The sequence below is a fragment of the Parasteatoda tepidariorum genome, chromosome 2 (genome assembly GCF_043381705.1).
Source record: "Parasteatoda tepidariorum isolate YZ-2023 chromosome 2, CAS_Ptep_4.0, whole genome shotgun sequence".
Lineage (NCBI taxonomy): Eukaryota > Metazoa > Arthropoda > Arachnida > Araneae > Theridiidae > Parasteatoda > Parasteatoda tepidariorum.
Window position 1 is genome coordinate 6,832,585 of NC_092205.1, and position 23,237 is coordinate 6,855,821.

Consider the following 23,237-nt stretch of genomic DNA (forward strand, 5'->3'; position numbering starts at 1 on the left):
TTTTAATTGCCAATTAAACGTGTCAAATAATAATCTTAAGACTGATCTTAACTTTTGATTATGCTGTCTTTTAATTTTAAAACAGCGCCATTAAGCTAAATTAGGTTTTTGAAGTTCATTTTTTTTTTGCTTTGAAATCACTGTTTTAGAAATTGTTTGCTTTAAAATAACTCAAATTTTTACTGTTTTAGATCAGTGTATTCTTTTAACTTAAGCGAATTAATAACAATTAAATTTCGTTTTGTTTTGTCGAAAAACTCCTTACAAATGAATTCATTGTCAAGCATAATTAATAATTGAAAATTAGTGCACGGTTTTACTATTTTGATTTATTATCCATGAAAGCTGCCATTGACATTGCTAACATATTTGTTTTTTTAATGTTAGCAAATGTTGTAGTATATTTTAATAAGAAATTCACCAGGATGCCACGCATTTAAGAGAAAATAATTAAATTCACTCTCTCTTAAGTAACTTGAGTTTATTATGCTTACATATTGTCTTGAATTTCATCTGTACCATTTAATCTCGAAATACTTGAAATTCGAATTGCTTAAAAAGGCGGAGAAGTAATACGTAAAATTGGAATTATTATAGTTTTGTTAATTGTGTTGGTTTTGTTGTTGTTGCTTATCCTCATAGATCTGACATTAGTCAGATCAACTCCAAAAAGTTGTTGACAGCCAGAAAGTCGATGACAAGAACTGCCTTCTGGACAGTCCGACACAATCAAGTATATGTTTCGGTGAGGCAGGATGGACACAGCATTTTTTACAAGTCGGGTCTTTGACATGTTAATCTTTCAGCAAATAATTGTCTTTCAGTTTTGTGCATGACTAAAGTGTCATTTAGTACTGATTTATTGATGATTTACTTTTTTTTAATTCCGTGAATAGCGAATGGGAATTCAGCTATTTGGAAGTAGAATCGCAGCTATTTGTTTTATCACTTATTTTTATATTATCATGATATATTTTTATTTTTAATATCAGTATATGGTATTTTATATTAGCATGACATATTTTAGTATTTAATATCAGTATATTATTTATGAGAAAAATGGCTCGACAACATTTTTCATTCTAATCTTTTTGCTATAAGCGCAGAAATAGAATTTCAGAAACTAATAGAACAAAATTTATTTTTGGGAAAAAAATGCTTCTGGAACAAATTTTTTAGACCCATATCATAGTTTGTTTACGGATTTTTAAGACAGTATTTATAAATGAAATCCTTAGTCATTATCCATATACAGTTGCTCATATATTCTTGATCATCATCCATATTAATACCTTCGTGACTTGCAGTAGTTCTGTGATTGGATGTTTTGGAATGAATCTTTCTTTATCGTCAATGTTGGTGGATTAAAATTTTTATGAAACAAATTTCAATTTTTGAATAGTAAAACAGATGGGACACAATTTCAAACATTTTGAGAGATCACCTTAGGCCGAAATAACCAATCTTAATACAAAAATCAGTTCTTTTTCTTTTGACTAAACTCTTTTAGTTCCTCCCCTTTTTAAACAGATCTAAAAAATAAATTGCTATTTTCGTATTTGAAAACATCACACCAAAATATGGCCAAAATCAGATTTAAAAAAAATCTCTTCGATAATTGTGCATTTCTTTAGAGGCTGAGCAACTTAAGAACCACTCTAATTCTTGCAATTTATGTACCAGCAAATAGAGAAAAATTGTTTACGAACGTGAAATCAGCATTCTAAATGTAGTCAAAATAAATATAAAAATTATAGGTCTTAAATCATACATCATCAATCTGTGTAATAAAACAGTCATTTTTACAGATTTTAGATAAATTTTTAAGAAATGCTATCCTTTTTTCTTTACTGCTCTAAACTTGCGAAGGAATATATATTGCATGCGTTTTTATGGTTAACTTTAAAAATTGATTGTAATACGAGGTTAAGTCTTTAGTTTTGTTTAAAATTAAAGGAATTTTTAATTAATTTGCAAAAAAAGTGCATTTTTTTGAAAAAAGGAGACCTTTGCACCAAATAATAAGTGCAAAACAATAATAAAGAATTTTTTCCACATTTTTTCCTTTTTCAGATTATAACTTCCTAACTTTACATAATAATAATTATACCATTACCTAACTACATTCTTTGCGTTCTCTGTTTAAGAAACCTTTGCCTACTTTCAAGTGCAATTTTCTGCAAACAAAAGCTGCGCTTGGAGTCGGGCTTCAGCACTCTTTGCAAATCTATGATATATATACAGCTGCTCTTATTTTATTTTATTTTTTTAAATCTAAAATTGTTTGTTTTCTTTAGCAAGAACAGTTTAAAATTTCCTTGAGAAATCTGGCCTATTATGGATTTTAAAAGCTTACAAACTTAATTGAAGGTCGACCAGTGCAATAACACCGTTGGAGGACAAACGGATTTTGGCGGAATAAAATATTGCAAATTATCGGGTCTTTGAGCCTTCTCTGGTTTTCGACATCCGCATTTACGAACGCAAAACCTTGAAAAGCAACGGATGATCACGTATTTTTTTTTACTTTTTTCTAATATGTAAACACAACATCAAAGTATTACAATGCATTTTTGGTCTGAGGTATATATTGTTTTATTGAACACTAACTCATCATTTTTTGCAAATGCCGTATCGACTATATCTAAAATCTTCCGCTTCCTGCAATAAACATGTCAAGTATATAATCTCTTAAAAAGCAATTATATGATTTCAGATGAAACATTTGAAGTGTTTATGTCAAAAATATTATTGTTTTCACTATTGCTTAGCTGTTATACATTCATGTGACGAAGCATTTGATGCATTCATCTATTTGTCTCTTCGAATCGGAGGTTTTTAACTTTGAAATGAAATCCTGGAGTTAAGAAATCAAAACTGTAGAAAAATCTATATCGTAAAAAAACTAATTTTTGGGTTAAGCGTTCGTTTTTCTTAATTCTTGAATCGAAATTATTTTTTATGATTTCTTTTTACCAGTATGACTCTGTAATTATATAGATAACTCAAAAAATTTTACGAACTCGTTCTACAGTGCACGAAAAAAGTGAACTCGAGTGAATTACTTTTGATCTAATGATCGGATCATCACGTATTAGAAATCAATCTTCCTGGTTAGAGAGCATGGGCTTAAATGTGTTAAATAATTAGGACAGTAGAAAGTTTAATTTACGAAATCAGAAACAAAAGGACATTTTTTCTGAATAAATTGTTTTTTAGACTGATTCGGATTCTTGAACCTCTAAATAGGGTAGGATTAGCAGCAATTTTAAAAATATGGTTACACTAGTTAAGGCAAGAGAGCAGTACTGCAAATGCGAAATTCTCAGAAAGTTGTGATTCGATTTGATTTTTGTAATTTTTATACACATAAAATTAGAATAACTTGTACGATTTTTCTACGGTTTCTTTTACTTAATGTAATACTGTTTCACTTAAAGGATGTTTGTTTTTAATTATGTAACCTTAAAACTTAATTTAGTTTAAACATTTTGTTGAAAAAAAAAACAAAAAAAAAACAAAGGAAAAAAAAACATTTTAATCAGACTATTGAGGTAACTATATTCCGAGATTATAGTTAGCTTTACCACACTAAAAGAGGGAGCTCTCCTCAAAATCAATTGCATCTAGCTGATATATTTACAACAAACATTTTAAATTATCTCATTAGGTTGGCATTAGCGTAAAAACATGATCACGTGACCTGTTTTTTAAATTAATTTTTCGAATATTTTTGCACTTAATTATGTAATTTTTGCATTAAAGTAATAAAATGATGATTTTTTTTTGAGACTGTTTGTTTTCGAGGAACTGAAAAAAAATCACTCAAATATGTTTAACAAAAGATGAGAAAAAATTAGTTCGCAATTCATCATCGATATTATAATCGATATGTATTTTTAAAGTAAAAACTATAACTAGAAAATGTTAAACTAATGTGCTGACTTACACCTACCCCATTTCTCGAAAAGGTGGTTACAATTACAGGTGGTTCAAATTAGCATATAATCAATTTCCACTCATTCTTTTAATATAGATTTTAATTATTGCTCAAAATTAAAACTTTTATACTAATAACTCAGCTAAGTACTGCATACCTTAACAGATATCCTATTAAATAAAAATTAATGGCTTTATAGTTTTGTACGGAATTAATAATAATTTTTCGCTTTATTTTTCAATAAATTAAATTACCCATATGATTTTTATTTTAGCTTTGGTCAATAATTATTCCTCTCATTAAAAAAAATATTTTATTACGTCTTCTTTTTTTTTCAATTCTAAAAATTAATTAAAGTATCAAATTGTTTCCGAGTATTTGAAAAAATATGCAAGCATTTTTTTAATTATCTTCATTTATTTCTATAATTCCTAAAAATTTAAAAAATCGTTCATCGATTGCACAATTTATTATTCTTAATATTGTTTCACAAAAAAGAAATTATTGATCGTGAAAGTGCTTTTTGTAGGAAATAAAAAAGGAAAAGGGGTAAAAATATTGTATATATAGAAAAAAAGCTGAATTGTTATTGAAAAAAAAAATGAAAAACCAAATCAAATCAAAATATTATTTTTATCAACTTGAAAACACGTTTCAATCTGCAATAAAAATATTTCTTACTCTCATTGCATTAATTAATTTCATTCACACTTCGATTATCATTGCGTACATATTCATTTCAAAACTATTTTTATTTATTTATTTATTTATTTTTTCAAAAAATACTTTTTTGTGATTATGAAATAAGAGGAAATACTTTGTTTGAAAACATGCAAACCTTAGAACATTTAACTACTTTAAGCGTATTTCAGTACTTAACCTTGTGTGAAGAGGGAGAAAAAGATGATGCTTTCTGGGATGCAATAATGCATCCCAGGGGTAGAGACCACTTTTCCCCACTCCCCTTCCACCGTTAGAGAAAGAGATTTTTTGATGATTCTATCAGTCGTAAAACTTCATTTGGAAAATCCTGACCTCTATCGTGAACTCTCTCTCCTCTGTTACGGTGAGTGACTTTTCCAGTTGCTATGGAGATTATTCTCTTCAATGAAATTTTATCCTTTTAATTCAAATAACTGTTTAATGCAGTCCTTATTCATAGAAGAAATAACTAATTAATATTCTTTTAAATAGCATAATATGATATTTTAACTCACTTATCATTCTATGAGTTAAAATATCATACTATTCTAAGTTCCTAAGGATCATCATCTAAATTGCTATGGAAATTGCTTCTATTAAAAAGATTTTCTCTCTCTCTGTTTCAATTTACCATTTAATGCTTACCGTTTATTTATGTAAAGGTTATCATTAAATACATTTTTGCAAATAATATTGAAAAATTAATTTAAATTAAATTGTCAATATCCGAAATATTTCAATTATTTATAAAAATAGCTTAAGGGGAGTCATCAAATATTAATAATGCTAAAAGTGACCTTTTCCGATGTGCATTTGCTAAGAAACTAGATATGATATCGATTTGAAATTTTTTGGAGATGTTTGAGATCATATCAGTTGTATGTTGTGATAATGTTTTAGCGTTAACAGGAATTTTTTTGAGTTATGAAAGAGTTTTGATTTAAAAAATTAAAAGTTCCCATTTCATAAATTTAAAAAAAAATCCATTCATCAATTAAAATATAGCTTGAAATATAACAACGATGCAATAAAGTGCCGATACTTTGTTTCGATTAAACCGAGTAGTATCGAAACTTTGTTTCAACTTATCTATTAAGGAGAGTTAGTAGGGCATATATCAATAATGTTACAATTGATCTTTTTCGATGTACCTTTTCTCAGAAACTTCTAATGACATCAATTTGAAATGTTTCAGGGATACTTGAGATTATAGACTTGTGACTGTGATAATGTTTTAGCATTAACATGAATATTTTTCAAGTTGTGAAAGATTTTCGATCAAAAAGGATGAAATATTTTAAAAAGTTAAAAGTTCTCAGTTCATATTTTTAAAAATAATTTCTGTGAAAGATATGTATCAACAGTTGTCACAGTGTATATGCAAATAGTCTGTGAAAAAAAAACGCAACTGAAGCAATACCTTGCTTAGATTCTGAGAAAAGGTACATCGAAAAAGGTCTGTCTTAGCATTATTGGTATATGCCCTACCAATTCCCCTTAAGAAATAGATAAATACTTGCTCTTTTTAGATATCAAATAAACTATTTTTATTAGTTCAAATGAACTTCGAAATGCTGAATGATTCTAGAGGTTTAAATTGAAATAATACTTTAACTGTGTGTAAACTTAATAAAGGAGAAAACATTTAATAACGATCACATATACTTATTACAAAGATAAAAATTAATAGAGATGAACATCATTTCCTTTTTCTAAAGATAAAACAAAATTCGAACAATATTTTCCTCAGCAGTTCACGTGGGAAAATAAAAATGTTGGTCACGAGTCGGTTTTTGAACAATACCCATTTCAATTGTTATCCAAAATATTCTCTTAAAACTATTTTATACCTCATCTTTCAATTACTATTCAATACAAATAAGTAATCATCAATCACTTTTTGCATTCAATGTGAAATTATGAAATATTTCTATCAATTACCCATTATGGATAATGTTCACTGAAATTAAATTTTATCCTTCTGTTTCAAAATTCCTCTATAATGCAGTCTTTATTCATAAAAGAAACCATGAATAAAGTTTTTCTTACTATATAGAATAATTAAATATTTTTACCCATTTATGCATATTTCTATTTGCTATGGTAATAATTCTCTTAATCCTGCTATGGTAATAATTCTCTTAATCCCTCAGATTCATTTTATCTTCCAGCTTTAAACTACTGTTTTATTCAATCTTTATTTCTAAAAAGAAATAATCAATAATTTTTTGAATACAATATAAAATAATTAAATATTTGAAGCCATCAATGTCGAATTCGATTTCTATGAAAACAACGCTTTTGAATAACATTTTATTCTTCTGCTTCGAATCAATATTAAAGACAAATTATCAAAAGTAACCATCAATTATTTTATTACTAATTTCAAATTTGAATCGAAAAGAACTTATGATTCATTATTAGAACTACTGCTGAAAGTGAACATGGGAGCTAATGAATTTGTAAAATAAATTAAACATTTTTATTTAACTTTCACTTACGTACAATGAGCAAAATGGACCACCCTAAATAACTTTTAATCTAATGATCGGATCTTCACGTTATGGGAATAAATCCTGACAGTTCGAGGAGGTGACCTTAAATATGCTAATTAGTTAGTGCAGACGGTATTTTATTTACGAAATCAGACACAAAACGCACTTTCTCCGTATAAACATCCTTTTTTTTTCTTCATGGGATTGGTATTCCTGACTGCCAAAATATAGGGAGTAACCGCAATCTGGGAAATATGGTCCCAAAAGTTTCAGGAGAGAACTCCACAGTTTAGACCCCTAAATGTTAATTTTACCTTTTGCGCATTGCGCCATGCCCCAATAACTTTTTAAGCGAATTGAAAAATTTTTGCACACAATTATAAAATTCGTCTAGACAAAGAGAATTTCTTGTAGAAATATAACTATCAGTAAATATTTATTATTTTTTGTAACTTTATCTAATAATAGTCGAAAGTAATTTGAATTGTAAGGTACGTAATTTTCTACAAAATTTTAAAGAATGTAATTTTAAATGACAAATGCTAAATATGAGCCAAATCGGTCGAATAGTTATTGAGAAATTGAATTTTGAAGAAGTCGTAATTTTAAAATGAACCTTTAAGATTTAGTCCTAAAGCATGAAGATCCGGATCATTGGACCAAAAGTTATTTAGGGTGGTCCGATTTTTATTTTGCGCACTCCACATTCTGCACAAACCCTAGTGAACCGAGATTGTTTTGTAGTGTTGCCCAGAACAATGTTCGTACGTTGTGAACGTTGCTACCTAAAAGTGCATGATATCGTGCGTCTTTCTTGCAAAATTTTAAAAAAATTTAATTTTACGTGGCAAATTACAAAATTTGAGAGAAATCTGTTGAGTAGTTTTTGAGAAATCAAAATTTAAATATATGTTTTTTTAAAAAAATTTGGTTTCTCGGAAACTATTTTACTAGTATTTGTAAAGAAACAAAGTGTTTATATATATATATACGTAAATATTTATGATTTTTTATTATTTTATTTAATAGTCGAAAAAAAATTTGAATTGTAAAGTACAAAATTTTCCGTATCCTTTTAAGGAATGTAATTTTATATGGCAAAATACAAAATTTGAGTGAAATCGGTTGAGTACTTCTTGAGAACTCGAATTTTAAATGTATGACTTTTTTAAAATTCGATTTGTCAGAAACTATTTGACAAGACAAGTATTTGTAAATGAACAATGCATTTAAAATTCTTCATTACATACATATATATATNTGCATATGTATATATATATATATATATATAAAATAAAACGAAAAAAGTAATAAAAATAATAAAAGATTTCGCTCCAGAGCTTCCCTTTCATCCTGGTTGTTATGTAAAAAGTTTCCGAGTCGCTTAGCAACAAGAAAAATGACGTCACATGAGAGAGGCAAAGAGAGGGATAATTCCGTAACAGGTGGGTGTTTGTTATGAAGGTCTTCGACGGCGATTACCTTACTTTTCATCAAAAATAAAAGAAATATTTATTTTTCCTCACGACATTTGTTCTGCTTATTTTGTTTGCTACTGTCACTTAGAAAATAAATTAGTTTTCACACTTAATAGTTTTAGATATTCATTTGTCAGATAAAAAAAAAAACAATTTTTCGATTCTTTCCCTATTCAGTAAAATGAATTTGTCTGTATAATAAGCATATTAAGTTAGAATATAATTGTATATTTTCTCTGAGAAGGAAATACTAGACGTTCGAGAACGATTTATAAAAATTATTTATATTTATAGTTAAACAATTTCCAATCATTACTTAAAAATAACATCAATAACCACGCGATTTAATGACTTTATAGTTTCCTTGTTTAATATTTTGTAATGTTTGAAAATAAATTTCTTTTCCAGATTAGTTAGCCAGCCAAAAATATTACTGATAGCCAGTAAACATATTAGCAACTCTCCTCGTTTCTAATTGTCTTCTTCTCCAAATTTTAAATTTTCCTGAATATCAAATTTGCTCGAAAAAGAGGAAGTTGGCGAGTTAGCGACATTGCAAGTGCAATGACAAGTTACCTCAGATGATCAATCGGTCAACATCGTTTGGGCATGAAAGAACGAGTTAAAACGCCACCAGCAAACAATGTGTCAAAACAACTTAACGAAATGAATCTTAACAAATACTTTATGCATAATCAATTGTTTAACCCAACTTAAATTATTATTTAAGACAACCTAACAAAATGAATTATTAAGGATAACTATAGTGTTGCCAATTTACATCGAGACATAACTGAGTTTTTGGAGCCACGTAAAAGAAATAAGTATGTAGATAAGGACAATTGTGTAGGAATTGGGATCCATTTATAAATAGTATATGAATTAGTGTACGGCACTTCCATCTAGCTAATAGTGAGATTTCGCAAATTTACGCTAGCTTTCGTACGCTACCGTACGTAAGATTGAAGCAACTGCCCATGCTGGGGTTTATGCTGGGGCTTATTTTTCTGATTTAATTTGCCCTTGATTTGAAAGCATTTAATTTTATTGAAACACGTTTTCGTATAACACTAATTTGGTGACGTTTCCCACCTATACATGCACTTAAGTTTATTTGACATAACGAACAAATATAATTAAATAACGAGCAAGCAATAAACTCCATTTTTGATACATATGTCTTTACGTTATGTTGGTGTGATTTACGCTACAAAAACAAAGCTACAAGCACACTGTTTATAGCTGTTAAATGTTATTTTTTGCTTGAGCCTACCTTCCAACTAAAAACATGGATGTGGAATGCGAATTTGAAGAAATTTAGAAATAAATCGTGTGATCTTACAACCTATTGATTTATTCCATAAAAAAATAATTTCATTGGTTTTTGTTTAACAATAGTGTTGTTTAACATTATGATGTGGTCAAAGTTAAAATGATGTCCCACTTTGTTTACGTTTTTAACTTACGGATTTTTGCAAAATCTCTTATTTTCACCTACGTATGTATGATATATTTTCATGGGTGCATGCGCAGCATTTCACCAGAACTGACAATTACTACGCAATTACTTGAAATCTTACGTAGGGGAGAGTGCGGAAGTTGACGCAAATTTGCGAAATCTCCCTAATGCTACAAATTAAAGTCCAGAGGCTTTTCATTTATTTAAAAGACTAGCTGAATACCCATTCCTCGTAAGGGAAGAAAAAAAACGCAAGTAATTATTAAATCAGTACTGAACTCTACAAAATGGCGCCATAACTGAAAGCCATATGCCAAAACAATAAATAAAGTTTAAATAATTTTGATTTTTTTCATTTATTATTACGTTTTGTCCTTGCCAGTGTCTTTGCGTTATTAGATTAAACAAAACACATCTTTAATCCAGTCAAAATAAAGTGTTCAGTATCCTTTGAGGCCAACTCACAATAGTCAAAATTTATCATAATCAAGCGATTTTCTTCTGTTCTTATCCATCTCGGAGAGGTTGTAAAAAACCTTCATTACAGTATCTATATTAAAAATTCACAATATTGATACCAAATATGCAAATATAATACCTCTTTCTATATCAGTACAGGGAAACCTCTCTGGAGTGACTATTCCCTGTCCCACAGTAAAATGGAAAATGGCTGTTAATGGAGATGGGTCGTTCCTAGGAGTTACCTCCATTGACTTCAAAATGTAATCAAAGGTACATGATTTTTCGCAAACCATTTTAATTTAAGTCAATGTTATTTTCTAGATGCAAAATTCCACTTGTGTTGGCGTCATGAAAACCGGATCGATGAATTAAATTTAGCGTCAATAAAAATGATCCCTACTGATATAATTATGTTAATGTGCCTAGTTTTTCTAAAAACAAATTTACCAATTACAAAGCTATTTTAAATAAGTAAACATATATGTTTTTTGTTTAAGTTTGCATTTAGTTTTAATATCATAAAAATTAGTCAGCTTTAAAAGATGAGAAGATGTTTGTTTTTCTGAAATGCTTAGTTTCTTTAAAAATTACTTTTTTTTCTAATTTAACTTTCAATAAATAAATCATTAATAAATAAATTTCTAAAAATGAATCATTGATAGCATCGTCTTTTGTGTACTCTGACTGCAACATGAGTTCGAGATATCTTTCAGATATCGTCAATAAGAGTTCTCTAAATAAGAGCCTTACACAAACATTTTGAATATATTTTAATCAACTTATTTGTTTCGTTAACATTTTTTGTTTCGATATTTTTTCGTGTTTACTTATTTGACCTTTTCCACATTTTATGCAGTGGTTTGCCCGGTCTCTAGGAGAGGTTTTGATGGTCTCTCTCAAAGGTTTTCTTCGACACAAAAATCTATGGAAAAAATTCCGTGCCCTCCGATAACTTTTCTAAATAGTCCGGGTAGCTACATAGAGGTGGTCCTTCCTGGAGGTTTCACTGTATGTATGAGTAAAATATACTAATGTAATGCTTTGTACCTATGCTTTAATATATTAGGTATATCTATTAAAACTGAACGAATTCCCATAATAACAGTAGTACTTATTACCAAAATTAATTAAACATTATTGGCGATAAAGATACTATGGCCATTTTTTAAGTTTCTCCTAAATGAATTAGTATTATTTTTGCTTTTATAGCACACAGATTAATTTTATTTCCATTAGTATGAACTACTAAAATTAATAAAGTATCATTGGTGTTAAAAATAGTATAGCGATTTTTAACATTACTCCTAACGAATTAGTACCATGTATCCATTATATTTGCATTTTAGAACATAGTTTAATTTTTAATTTTTTTTATTTATTTTAACACCTATTATCAAGATAATTTAAGAATCGTTGTCATCAATAACATTATTTAGATTTTTTAGGCTGCTACAAATCAGCACCATTTACCCATTGATTTTTTTTATTGGCTTACAGCTTTCTTTTATTTCAGTAAGCATCTATTACAAAATTTAATTTAGCAACATTGGCATCAATAATAGAATAGAAATTTCTTACTTTTCTTTTAAACGAGTTACTATCATTGCTCTTTTAATTTTGCTGTTTAGTACGTAACTTATTTTTTTCTGTTTTAATCGGTATCTATTACCATAATTAATTAAGCGATATTGGTACCAATAACAATGTGGCGATTATTTACCCTTCTATTAAAGAATTAGCTTCATTTTCCCATTAATTTTGCCTTCTGGTTATATCTTTTTTTCTTCTTATTTCAATTAGTATCTAGTAAGAAAATTAATTAAGCAACAGTGGCTTATAGCGATTATTTATGGCTCCTTTTCTCCTTTTATTTTGCTTTTCAGAACATACCTTATTTTTCTGATTTAATTTGCCCTTGATTTGAAAGCATTTAGTTTTATTGAAACACGTTTTCGTATAACAAAAATGAACACGTGTTTTCGGATAACCTTAGAAATACTAATTTGGTGACGTTTCCCACCTATACATACACTTAAGTTTATTCGACATAACGAACAAATATAATTAAATAACGAGCGAGCAATAAACTCCATTTTTTGTTAGTAAGAGACCAGACATCAATGATGTTTGTGTTTAAAATGTTCGATAAATTTGAATCATAGTTTATTTTAAAAGGATGGTTTGTTGACAAGGAAACAATGGCAGCCATTGAGAGAATACCATTTCTCAAATGCCTTTCTCGAATGACATAAGAGCAATTTTTGAAAGATTTTTAGGGTCGGGGATTAAAATTGCCTCTTTTATCCGCTGTCCAAATTTCAAGACGCTAGAACAAACAGTTCTCGAGTTATGAGAGACATGCACACACAAACAGAAACACAACCACTTTATTTTATTATTATAGATAATATCAGTGATGTTTGCCAACTTACAGCTCTGTTTAATCAAAAAAGTTGCTTATAGCACGTTCATCAGGGAATATTTATTTTCGATTCTTCCTGTCCAAGAAAACGAAAGTGATATGGCATCAGCGAAATTATAAAGTCTAATCCAGAGGTTGAACTATATCACTTGACTATTATCATTCCATCATTTGCCGTAATATTTTGGTTGTGTTATTGTTGGTTGCAAATTATTTGTATTAATTTGCTTAGAAGTAATACTGATCCCAAATAGTTCTACCGGCAACTCGTTGATCATTAATAAATTTTCAGTAGGCAGGTAACTGAGGTGACGTCAGTTTAAGCAACTTTATGGTTTGAAAACTGAACTACATGATTGTTTTTCTTCATAGTTTACTCTTTAGAAGCATGCTTCTGCAATCTCCAATCATTGAAAACTGACTGTCATTGAAAANTAGCACGTTCACCAGGGAATATTTATTTTCGATTCATTTCTGTCTGGCAAGCTCAAGAAAACGAACGTGAAATGGCATCAGCGAAATTTTAAAGTCTAATCCAGAGGTTGAACTATATCACTTGACTATTATCATTCCATCATTTGCCGTAATATTTTGGTTGTGTTATTGCTGATTGCAAATTATTTGCATTGCATTAATTTGCTTAGAAGTAATATTGATCCCAAATGGTTCTACCGGCAACTCGTTGATCATTAATAAATCTTCAGTAGGCAGGTAATAGAGGTGACGTCAGTTTAAACAACTTTATGGTTTGAAAACTGAACTACATGATTGTTTTTCTTCATAGTTACTCTTTAGAAACATGTTTCTGCAATCTCCAATCATTGAAAACTAACTGTCATTGAAAAAAAAATTTAAGATTTTTACGTAATTGCAATTATTTAGAATAATGTTGATGAGTTGAATTCCTAAAAACGTGTTTTGCCTCGCCTTATAACTTTAAGTTCCAGAGAAAGGCTGTATTTAATAATAATAATTATCTGAACTCGTCTTCCAGCTGACTGATCGTAAGACATGGTTCCCAGTATATCACCGAATTCAAATATTACGGGCAGTGAGTTGACCACTTTGATGAGCGTGAGAAGGAACCAAGAGTACCCGGTATCAGAAAATTTTGATGTCATGTCTCACTATTTATCGCACTTTTTACATCCATCCTAAAATCATCACAATCATTTATCACATCCCAGACCGTCGCCATAATAGTCCATAGTACAACTCAAGTGCGACGCAAATAAAGTACTATTACTACTACTACTTTAACTGAGTCAATTGTACCGGTATATTTTAGTTTTGAGTGTGATTATATAGTTTTGATTGAAGAACGGGTATTCAGCTAGCATGCAATAAAAATACAAAAAAACATAGTAAAAAAATGTTAAACATGATAAATTTAAAAATACCTGTAAAACAAGATCACGCGATAAATTTTAAGAAAATGATAGTATAAATTTCAATATAATATATTATGGACGAAAACATGTAGTAAAAACAAATATACACGCTTTTATTTATATTGTATACGAACAATAAATTTACTTAGTCTACTGAAACCTTACTTTACTACATTGTCTACTTTACTACATCTACAGAAATATTTATTGGTTCTGAAGAATTGGATTTTTATGTTATTTGTATCAAGGGGTGTTTTCATGATAATTTAAATACAAATAAAGTTACACGATATAAGTAAAAACGCAGCAAAAACAATAAAAAAATGTCTATAAAACAGTGTTGCAAGAACTGTAAAACGCCTGCAAAACATTGCCGCAAGAACTGTAAAACATAGCAAAAAGCTTTCTCCTTTACTAGCAGATGTCATACTTAAATGATTTATCTGTCTTATTATCGAACAGATTTACTACAGCGAAAAGTCATTTGCGGCAAAGAAATTAAATAGCTTATAAAACATAAAAAAGAAAAACTAACTTCGAAGAAAAAGAAACCGAAAAGTGCGCAAACTTTAAACCAATCAGGATGGGAGTTACTTTCTCACATAGAGGGCGCTTGAATAGCAGTTAATAGTGACCAGCCCATTTACTGCAGACGAATTTGAATTAGAAACAAATATACTTTCGGTTCAATTGTATCAGGGCTTTGTGTCTGCCTTTTGGAAAAGAATGCAGGGATTGACTTCAAATATGATTTTTATTTCTGATATGATGATAATTCGTCTGAACTTGCATTCTTGTTTTGATGTTTAATTTTGTTCTTTATAAATTTGTGTTCTACCGCATGCTTCCATACGCTGAATCTTCCACAGACGATTTTTCAGCAACGTGTTTATTATTCATCCAATTTAGACGTAAGACGTGCTGTAACGAGTTAAAAGGCGTCGTCGTTACCTTAGCAACTACAATTGTCGATCGCATTACCATGGGGACAGGTATGTCATTTTAAAATCATGATTAAAGATTAGTAATTGGTCAATTAGAATTATGTTTTGGTTACTTGTATTAGAAATTGAAATCTATCTGACGAGAAATTTGCATAGAACATAAAAATTTACACGAAAATTTCTAACGTGTATCACTAACAAATAAGTAATAAGTTCTTCAATAATCAAAATTGACAGATCATAGATTTTTTAAAAAAAAGTGTAAAAAAATATTTTAATCAGAGTTTTCTAGCATTCTGTCCTTGAAAATAAAAATGTCTTTAAAACTGAAAATAAAAAATGCGTTTAAAATGCTATAAAAATGCTTTTAAACTGTTGATTATTTTAATTTATATAGATATTGTCATTTTAAATAAATTTAAAATCTAGACAAAAATTAAAACTATAACATTTATTGTTCTATTTCATTTAATTATAAACAGATTTGTGTTAAAGACTTAAAACTTTAAAAATATTCTCATAGAAATAAAATGTGGAACTTAGATTTACACGCAAGCAACAGAGAGGTCCGAGGTTTGTTCTTCGAAATCCTCGAGGCGAAATCTTAAAAAACTGAACTTTGCTACTATCTATCAAACTTAACTGAAGAACAAAACTTTATATAGCCATATCCAAAACTGCATGAATAAATAAATAAAATACTATAACAATGTTTTGAAACTCTTGTTCTGAAATGGAAATAATAATTTAAAAACATCTTCGGTAACTTTTTTAATTACTTCAGATCGTGCTAAATTGTCTAGCTATAAAATTTTATCGATCGATTGCTAAAACTATGGGAATTAAAATTTATACAGTTACATAACAATTAGACAAGCAGATGATTAGTTGAGAAATATGATTTTTTTTGTGATAGATATGTTTATATAATAAATTAATTTTTTTTCCGATTTATCTGATGATTAAAAACTTTTCGCTTTCAGTTTGTTTAATTATATTACCAAAGGTAATAATGTTCATAATTTGTGTTTAGTGCGTGTACGTTTTGTTATTTGTTGTTTTAATAGTTTGTTGTTTTATAGTTTGTTGTTTTACATAGTTTATGCTAACTATATTTATTATGTACTATGTTTAACTATGTTACTTATGCTTAGTACAAACTATTATGAAACAACTACAAAACAATAAACAATTTACATAGTTTATGTTTACTGATATAGTGTGTGTCTATATATATTGTAATATACCCAACAAGAACTATAAAAATCTAATATTGGATAAAAATTTAAGGAATATTAGAAATTGCTAGATTTATTTCATGTTTGTATTTATTTTAACTACAAATGCAATAATAAAAAGATAATTTGATAAAAATTGTAAACTCCATTAAGTACAAAATAATAAAATAAAACTTGAATTGAACTTCATTAGATATAAGTAAAAAGATTCTATTCAATATACAATTATAAATTGCAAGCACTGATTTAAATTAAATATTTTTTTCCTTCTTTTTTAAGTTCAATTCTACCTTTTTAAAAGCAGTTTTCTAAAATATTTAAGCAACGAAAATTTTATCAGTTTCATAAATCTTATAAAAATTACGGATTATTATTTGAATAACTTATAATAGATATTAGAACTTTTTAAGAATAATAAAAATTATTATATTATAGTAAATACTGTATATTATTATGCAGTAATAATTTGTAATGCTTAACATGATTTTTGTAGGCTTAACATGATTAAGAAATAAAGCTCTTAGTTTTTTCTTGCTAGTAATAGAGTTTTACAAATTAATGTTTTTGTTTAAACTATTCGTGTAATAATTTCTTTTTTCAAAATTCATTCAGTAAAAATGTGAGAATTAAATAAAAATCAGTGCAGTTAAGCAGATTAGTGTCCTCAAAAAAACTAGTAGAAACATTCGGAAGCTCACCTCTTAACTATTCTAATTATTTCAAAATAATTATTTCTGTTAGAAAATCTCTGAGAGGGATTTCCGTTCTCAGAATATTAAATTGGAAAGGTAAAACGAGTTTTCAATTATCCGTGTAGAGATTTTAGTACCAGTTTTTAATTTTTCCGAGGACGCTGGTTAGTTAAATATTTCAATTTCTAGTTTTCTTTTTAAATAAAGATTTCCAAAATGAAATTTACTGATTCCGAAACTTTTGTCTTCCTTAAATGAACAATATTATTTTTTTAAAGTATAATGTTAAATTCAAAAAAACAGCTGCTTATTTAATTCAATTTAATTTATCAGACAGCGTGTCACGTTACATAATGAGGGACTGAAAGTATTATGCATGCATTTTGGACTTGCTGGCCGAGTCAAGGTCACCACCTTTTAGTCGCTAATCAATCAGTTTATTAAATGAGACTTATTGACCTAAATTGCAAATTAACATACATCAGAGCTTTGAATCGTTATAGCAATTAAAACATTAAATTTATTGGTGCTTTATTTATTAAATTGTAGAGCATTCTCCATTTTACAGGAATTAAAACCAACATTTAGATATTTTTCTAATGAAATTTAATTCAAAATTAATGTCTGAGCCAACAATGTTATTTTGAATTAATGACCTTTGGAATTCGAGTAATTGTTAATTGGTTAAAAAAATTTATTAGAAATCCAAAATTTAAATGGAATCTGTTGAATTTAAAAATACGACTTTATGAAATTTTATTTTTCAGAAACTCTTTGGTTTCATACAAATTTTGTATCTTGTCATTTAAAATTCTACAGTTTGCAATGAAAATTTTTTTTAGAGTACTCAAAATTTAAATTAGGTTTTTTTTAGTGTAAATAATTCAAAATTAATATCTTAGCCTAAATAATACAATTTTATTTTAAATAAATGGCCTATGAAACTTGAGTAATTGGCAACTAAAGAAAAATTTATTAATAGATAATAGAATACAAAATTTAAACTTAATCTGTTAAATTTAAATTTACGACTTTTTTGAAATTTTATTTTTCAGAAACTATTTGATTTCATTAAAATTTGTCATTTAAAATTCTACAGTTTACATGAAGGAAAAATTTTGGAGGATTCGAAATCTAAATTAAATTTTTTTTTTTACTGAAACTAATTCAAAATTAATGTCTGAGTATAAATAATACAATCTTATTTTAAATAAATGGCCTATGAAACTTGAGTAATTGACAACTGAAGAGAACTTTATTATAGAATTCAAAATTTAATCAGAATTTGTTAAATTTAAAAATGCGAGTTTTTTTTTAAATTTATTCCTCAAAAACTATTTGATTTCATTCAAATTTTCTATTTTGTCGTTTAAAATTCTATAGTTTGCAATGAAGGAAAATTTTGTAAACCTTACAATTCAAACATTTCTTGGAGGTTATTAACTTAAGTCTTAAAATAAAAATAAGTCTTAAAAAATATAGATTTTGAGTTGAATTGTTTTTGGATAAACACAGATTTTATTATTGCCTGCAAAGAGTTATTGGTTATCTTAAAATAGTTGCAGAGATAAGACGATAAGGGAAATTAACATTAAAGTGTCCCAATTCTCAGTCGAAATTTTAACTGGGATCATATTTTCCACATTGAGTCTGCCCCCTTTTTCCATATTTTGAGGGAGAGGAATCCATAAATGTATGTTTAAATAAATGTTTTGTGTCTGAATTTTTAATTAAAACTTTTGTCGGATCTCAAATCATTAAGATTGTGTACTTTGGTACTTGAAAATCCGATTATTATATCAAAAAATAACGAGTTTCGCTTATTTAGCACACTATACGTTATTTTAATTAGTACTCAAAAATAAGTTTGAAAATTTTCGTTTCTATAGGTTTCATCTGTTAAATAAAAAAAAAAAATAAAANCTTTTTTTTTTCTAATGATTCTTTTATACCTGCTTTAAGAAATTTAGCATTTCTTAGACATAACTTTGAAACGAGAATATTAATAAAATATTGCACATAAGATTTTTTTTAGCATAAGTGTTTATCATATTGCATCTTTCGATGCAATTTTGTTTTTCTAAGTAAGTTTTTTTTTCCTAATGGTTTTTTTTTTATACTTGAGTTAAGAAATTTAAAATTTCTTAGACATAACTTTGAAACTTATTTGTATTGAAAAATTAAACTTTGATGTCAATAGTTTAAATTTTAAATTTCTGATATTTTTCTTGCAAATTGTGATCAAATACCTTAATTTTTTTTCGTAAATGCAAAAATTTGCGTTTTTTTTAGCAGTTTAGATTGTTTTCAAAAGTTAAATTTTCGATGCCTTGAAATACAGTTTTGTATCTAGTTATTACAGCAGGTAGAATATTAAATGTTTATTTTTTTTTTTTTTGCATTTAAGTTAAGTAAAAACGAATTGCGTCATTCTTCTTTTTTGCATCTTTTAATGGAACTTTGTCTCATAGTGGAATTTAGAAAACAAATGGTTGATAAAATCGCATTTTGAAAAGGGGAGAGAACTAAGGATCTTATTTTATTTATTTATTTACTTAGTTTTTTCTTATGGCCGTTTACCAGACTTTCTGTGAAATATCTTGTTTTTGTAAATTTGTGAAAAAATCTACTAACAGTTTAATTAATTTGTAACATAAGGTCCTGTTTTTTGATTTTGTGAAAAATCTACTCGTAACTTTTTGAATCTCATAATTACTGGAAAATGGGGTCTTTCTACCAGTGACAAAAATAGAGTTATTTAAAGAGTTTTTGTTTTAAACTTATGAATATTCCTACTTTTCAAGGGAAGAATTTTGAGAACAAATCTTTTTTAAAATAAAAAATTTCTGTGAATATTCAGTTTTCCGTAGGTCAAATTTTGTGTTGGGTCTGTTTAAACTGTAAAAAAATTTTTTTTCGTGAATTGCTCATTTAAACGATAAAAAAAAATTTAAATGCAGGTTTAAACGATAAAAAATCTAGTGAAAAGTCCATTTAAAGGATAATAATTTTTTTTTTTTTTTTTTTTGTAAAATTTTCGTTTAAGCGATAAAAATTTTCGACAGGTTCGTTAAAGGATTTCCAAATTTCTTCTAAAATGACCTCTAAAAGCATAATAAAAATTAATATCTGCTATTTTTTTAAAATTTGTTATTTGCAAGCTTTCAAATATTTAACAATTTAAATAATATCTCAAATTTTTTTTTATATCTACCTGAATTATCAATAAACTTATTTAAATCAAGAGAAAGAATAATTTTTTCAAAGAAATAATTCTGTAAGGTACATTTTTTTTCTCCAAAAATGAAATATTTTTATATAAAACTTTTCCTCAGTATTGTTTAGAAATATATGCTTTGCAACTTTCTGGAAATTTCACTAAATAACAGTAAGACACACAGAAACACTTTATTTTCAACATTCGTTTAGTACGGAAAATTTTATACTCATATTCTCTTGTATATACTCATATTTTCTGTGATTTCGTCGTCATGTCTTTAACAACGGGAAAAAAAATCGCAAAACATGTCTGAGTGTTGATGAGGTTAAAATCTTTCTAATCGTGTAATTTTGGGATTTTCCCGACTGCGAGTTAAATGGTATCTCGCGTGTTATAATGTAATAAAAATGTTTTTAAGGGGCTGTCTAAATAGTGCAGTAACTTTTTTTTTCGTAGTAACTTTCTGATTCGCTCTAATTCCTCGTTCTACATCAAGCGATGTCCTTTTTATGATATTAATAAACAATTATTTTTTAATAGTTTACATTTTTTCTCATCAAAATGCTTGCGATTTAAAGTTTATTTAAATAAATTTAAGTTATTTAATACGTATCTAATTTATGTTACTGTGAATGACCGAAATTGGTGGTTTTTGACTACCACCGGTGAATGTTGACGATCACATAGTCACTTTGGTAAATGTGCGAAATATATACTAGATCTAGTTAAGTGCCACTGCCCGGTTTATATTCACCCGGTATTCCGAACATTGATGTTTCTCCTAATCTATCGTCAAAAGATATTAAAATATTGAATAAATATAATCATATCAACGAACAAATTAATATAAAATAGGATATAACAAATATTTTGAACATTCACCAAAGCGTCTATGTGATTGTTGACATTCACCGGTGAAAGTCGACATTCTCTTAATTTCGGTCATTCACAGTAACAAATACACATGGTCGTATACATATATTCGAATGTTTTTTTTTCGAAAACATTTAACTAAGTAATATTTTATGTTATTATGTCATAAAAATATTAAAACATATAAAATATGGTAAACAAAAGAATATTTCTGAAACAGTTACATAATAATGGTTTAATAATAACAAACAAACAAAAAAGACTTTCTTTCAAATCTAGTGTAAAATTAGGTGAAAGTTGACAAAAAAATTACTTCAAGCAAAACCATATTTGTTGGAAAAAATAAAGAATTTAAATTATAGATTTTAAACTAAAATAATCTCTAAACAATTCTTTTTTAAATATTTAAAACTCAAATTGTGCAGCATTGCAGCGAATGTACAAAAAAGTAAATAAAATAAAATAAAAATAAGATGAAAATAATTACTGAATTCCTTTTTTTTTCCTCTTATGATTTTTTTCATAATTCTAGTATCCTAGTTCCATGTGAACGCAAATGCGACGTTCAAATTTCGAAGTGACTCAAATAAAACAAACTGAGTTTGATTTTAATTGTTATTAGTCGGGCATTATAAGTCGTGTAGTTGAAATTCCAATTGATTTCGAAAGTTAACGAACTGCAACTTTGAGAAATTGTAAATTTTAGATGAAAACCAGGTTTAAAAGATATACAATGGTCTTTTAAATAAAAATAGTCCTTTCTATTTGTATCTATGCGACAAAGACTTAAAAAGTAAAATAAAATTTCTAAAAACCACACTTTTGAAGAGCACTAAAGATAAGAAAACAATTCTATATTTCTTTTTTTACCTTAAACGAAAAATGTAAGGCCTCATCTCTTATGAAAGTCGTAAGAGAGTGGTGGTAGAATAGTTGTAGATGATGGGTGGTGATGGTAATTTCGATGGTGAAAGAATTTTACAACTATTAAGCTCTTACGCAAGGTAGCTAGAATTCCAATGGGCGATAAAATGTTGGAAATTGTATTTCCAACAATTATAACATAATTTTGACTTGTATTGTGATTAGCCACTGAGCTGCAACTGAAATTTAAGTGCTCAAGCTAATTGGAAAGCTGTCGAATTTTTGATTATATGATTCAACAGTCAAACTCACGAAAACAAGTAAATTAAAATTTCTTACTAACGATATTTTATAGATATTGACACTAAAAACTATTATGTTAATCTATTATGCAAACTATTGTGTAATTATCCAATCTTTATCAAAAAATAAAATTTTTCCATTCCCAAAACGATAAAAGCTTCTTTAAAATAATAATAAAATATATACGAGAAACGCTTTGTACGCAAGATCTAGATAAGTCACTTTCTTTACGTGGAAAGCGCCTTAACACAACGCGAATAGGTTGAACGATACAATTTATAACTTTTTCACTTAAGCGACTCATTTCGTAGGCTTTCAGTGTGATGCAGGGAAGAAGAAAAAAAAGAATAATTAAACGGGATGTCGGTTCTAATGTCACGTTGCAACCCCGCGTGGCTTTCGGCACTTATGTTAGTCTGATGTTGCATCAAGGGACGGCCAACCTTTTTTTTGAAAAGAATGCCACTTTCCAAAGAATATAAAATATTTTGTGTTCACTGTATTAAAAAAATTGGGAAAATGTTATTTGAGGGCATTAATCAAAATGTAAGAATATTAACGTTTAACAGCATCTAATTTTTAATTCTATTGATATTGTTATGTTAATGTTATTCACTGTTAATGTTCTTTTGCCCGATTTTAGAAACTAATGAACAAAAAAATCTATAAATTTTTTCTTTCGATATTTTAAATTGGAAATTGTAAATAAACATTTTAATTGCTCCGCTTCATTTTCTCTGAGATATGTTTCAAC

The 23,237-nt window shown here is 27.7% G+C and overlaps 1 protein-coding gene across 2 annotated transcripts in view; it reads left to right on the forward strand.

The window, feature by feature from the left end:
• The first annotated feature begins 4,944 nt into the window (after window positions 1-4,944).
• Window positions 4,945-23,237, forward strand: part of LOC107453330 (G protein-activated inward rectifier potassium channel 3) — a 100,244-nt gene continuing 81,951 nt past the window's right edge. Inside the window, exon 1 of one of the 2 annotated variants that reach the window (XM_071177101.1) lies at window positions 4,945-5,006. The gene's annotated coding sequence lies outside the window, so the exon portion shown is untranslated. Of the gene's footprint in view, window positions 5,007-14,994; window positions 15,342-23,237 lie in introns of those variants that run through there. The other variant, XM_021147829.3, reaches the window with a different exon arrangement.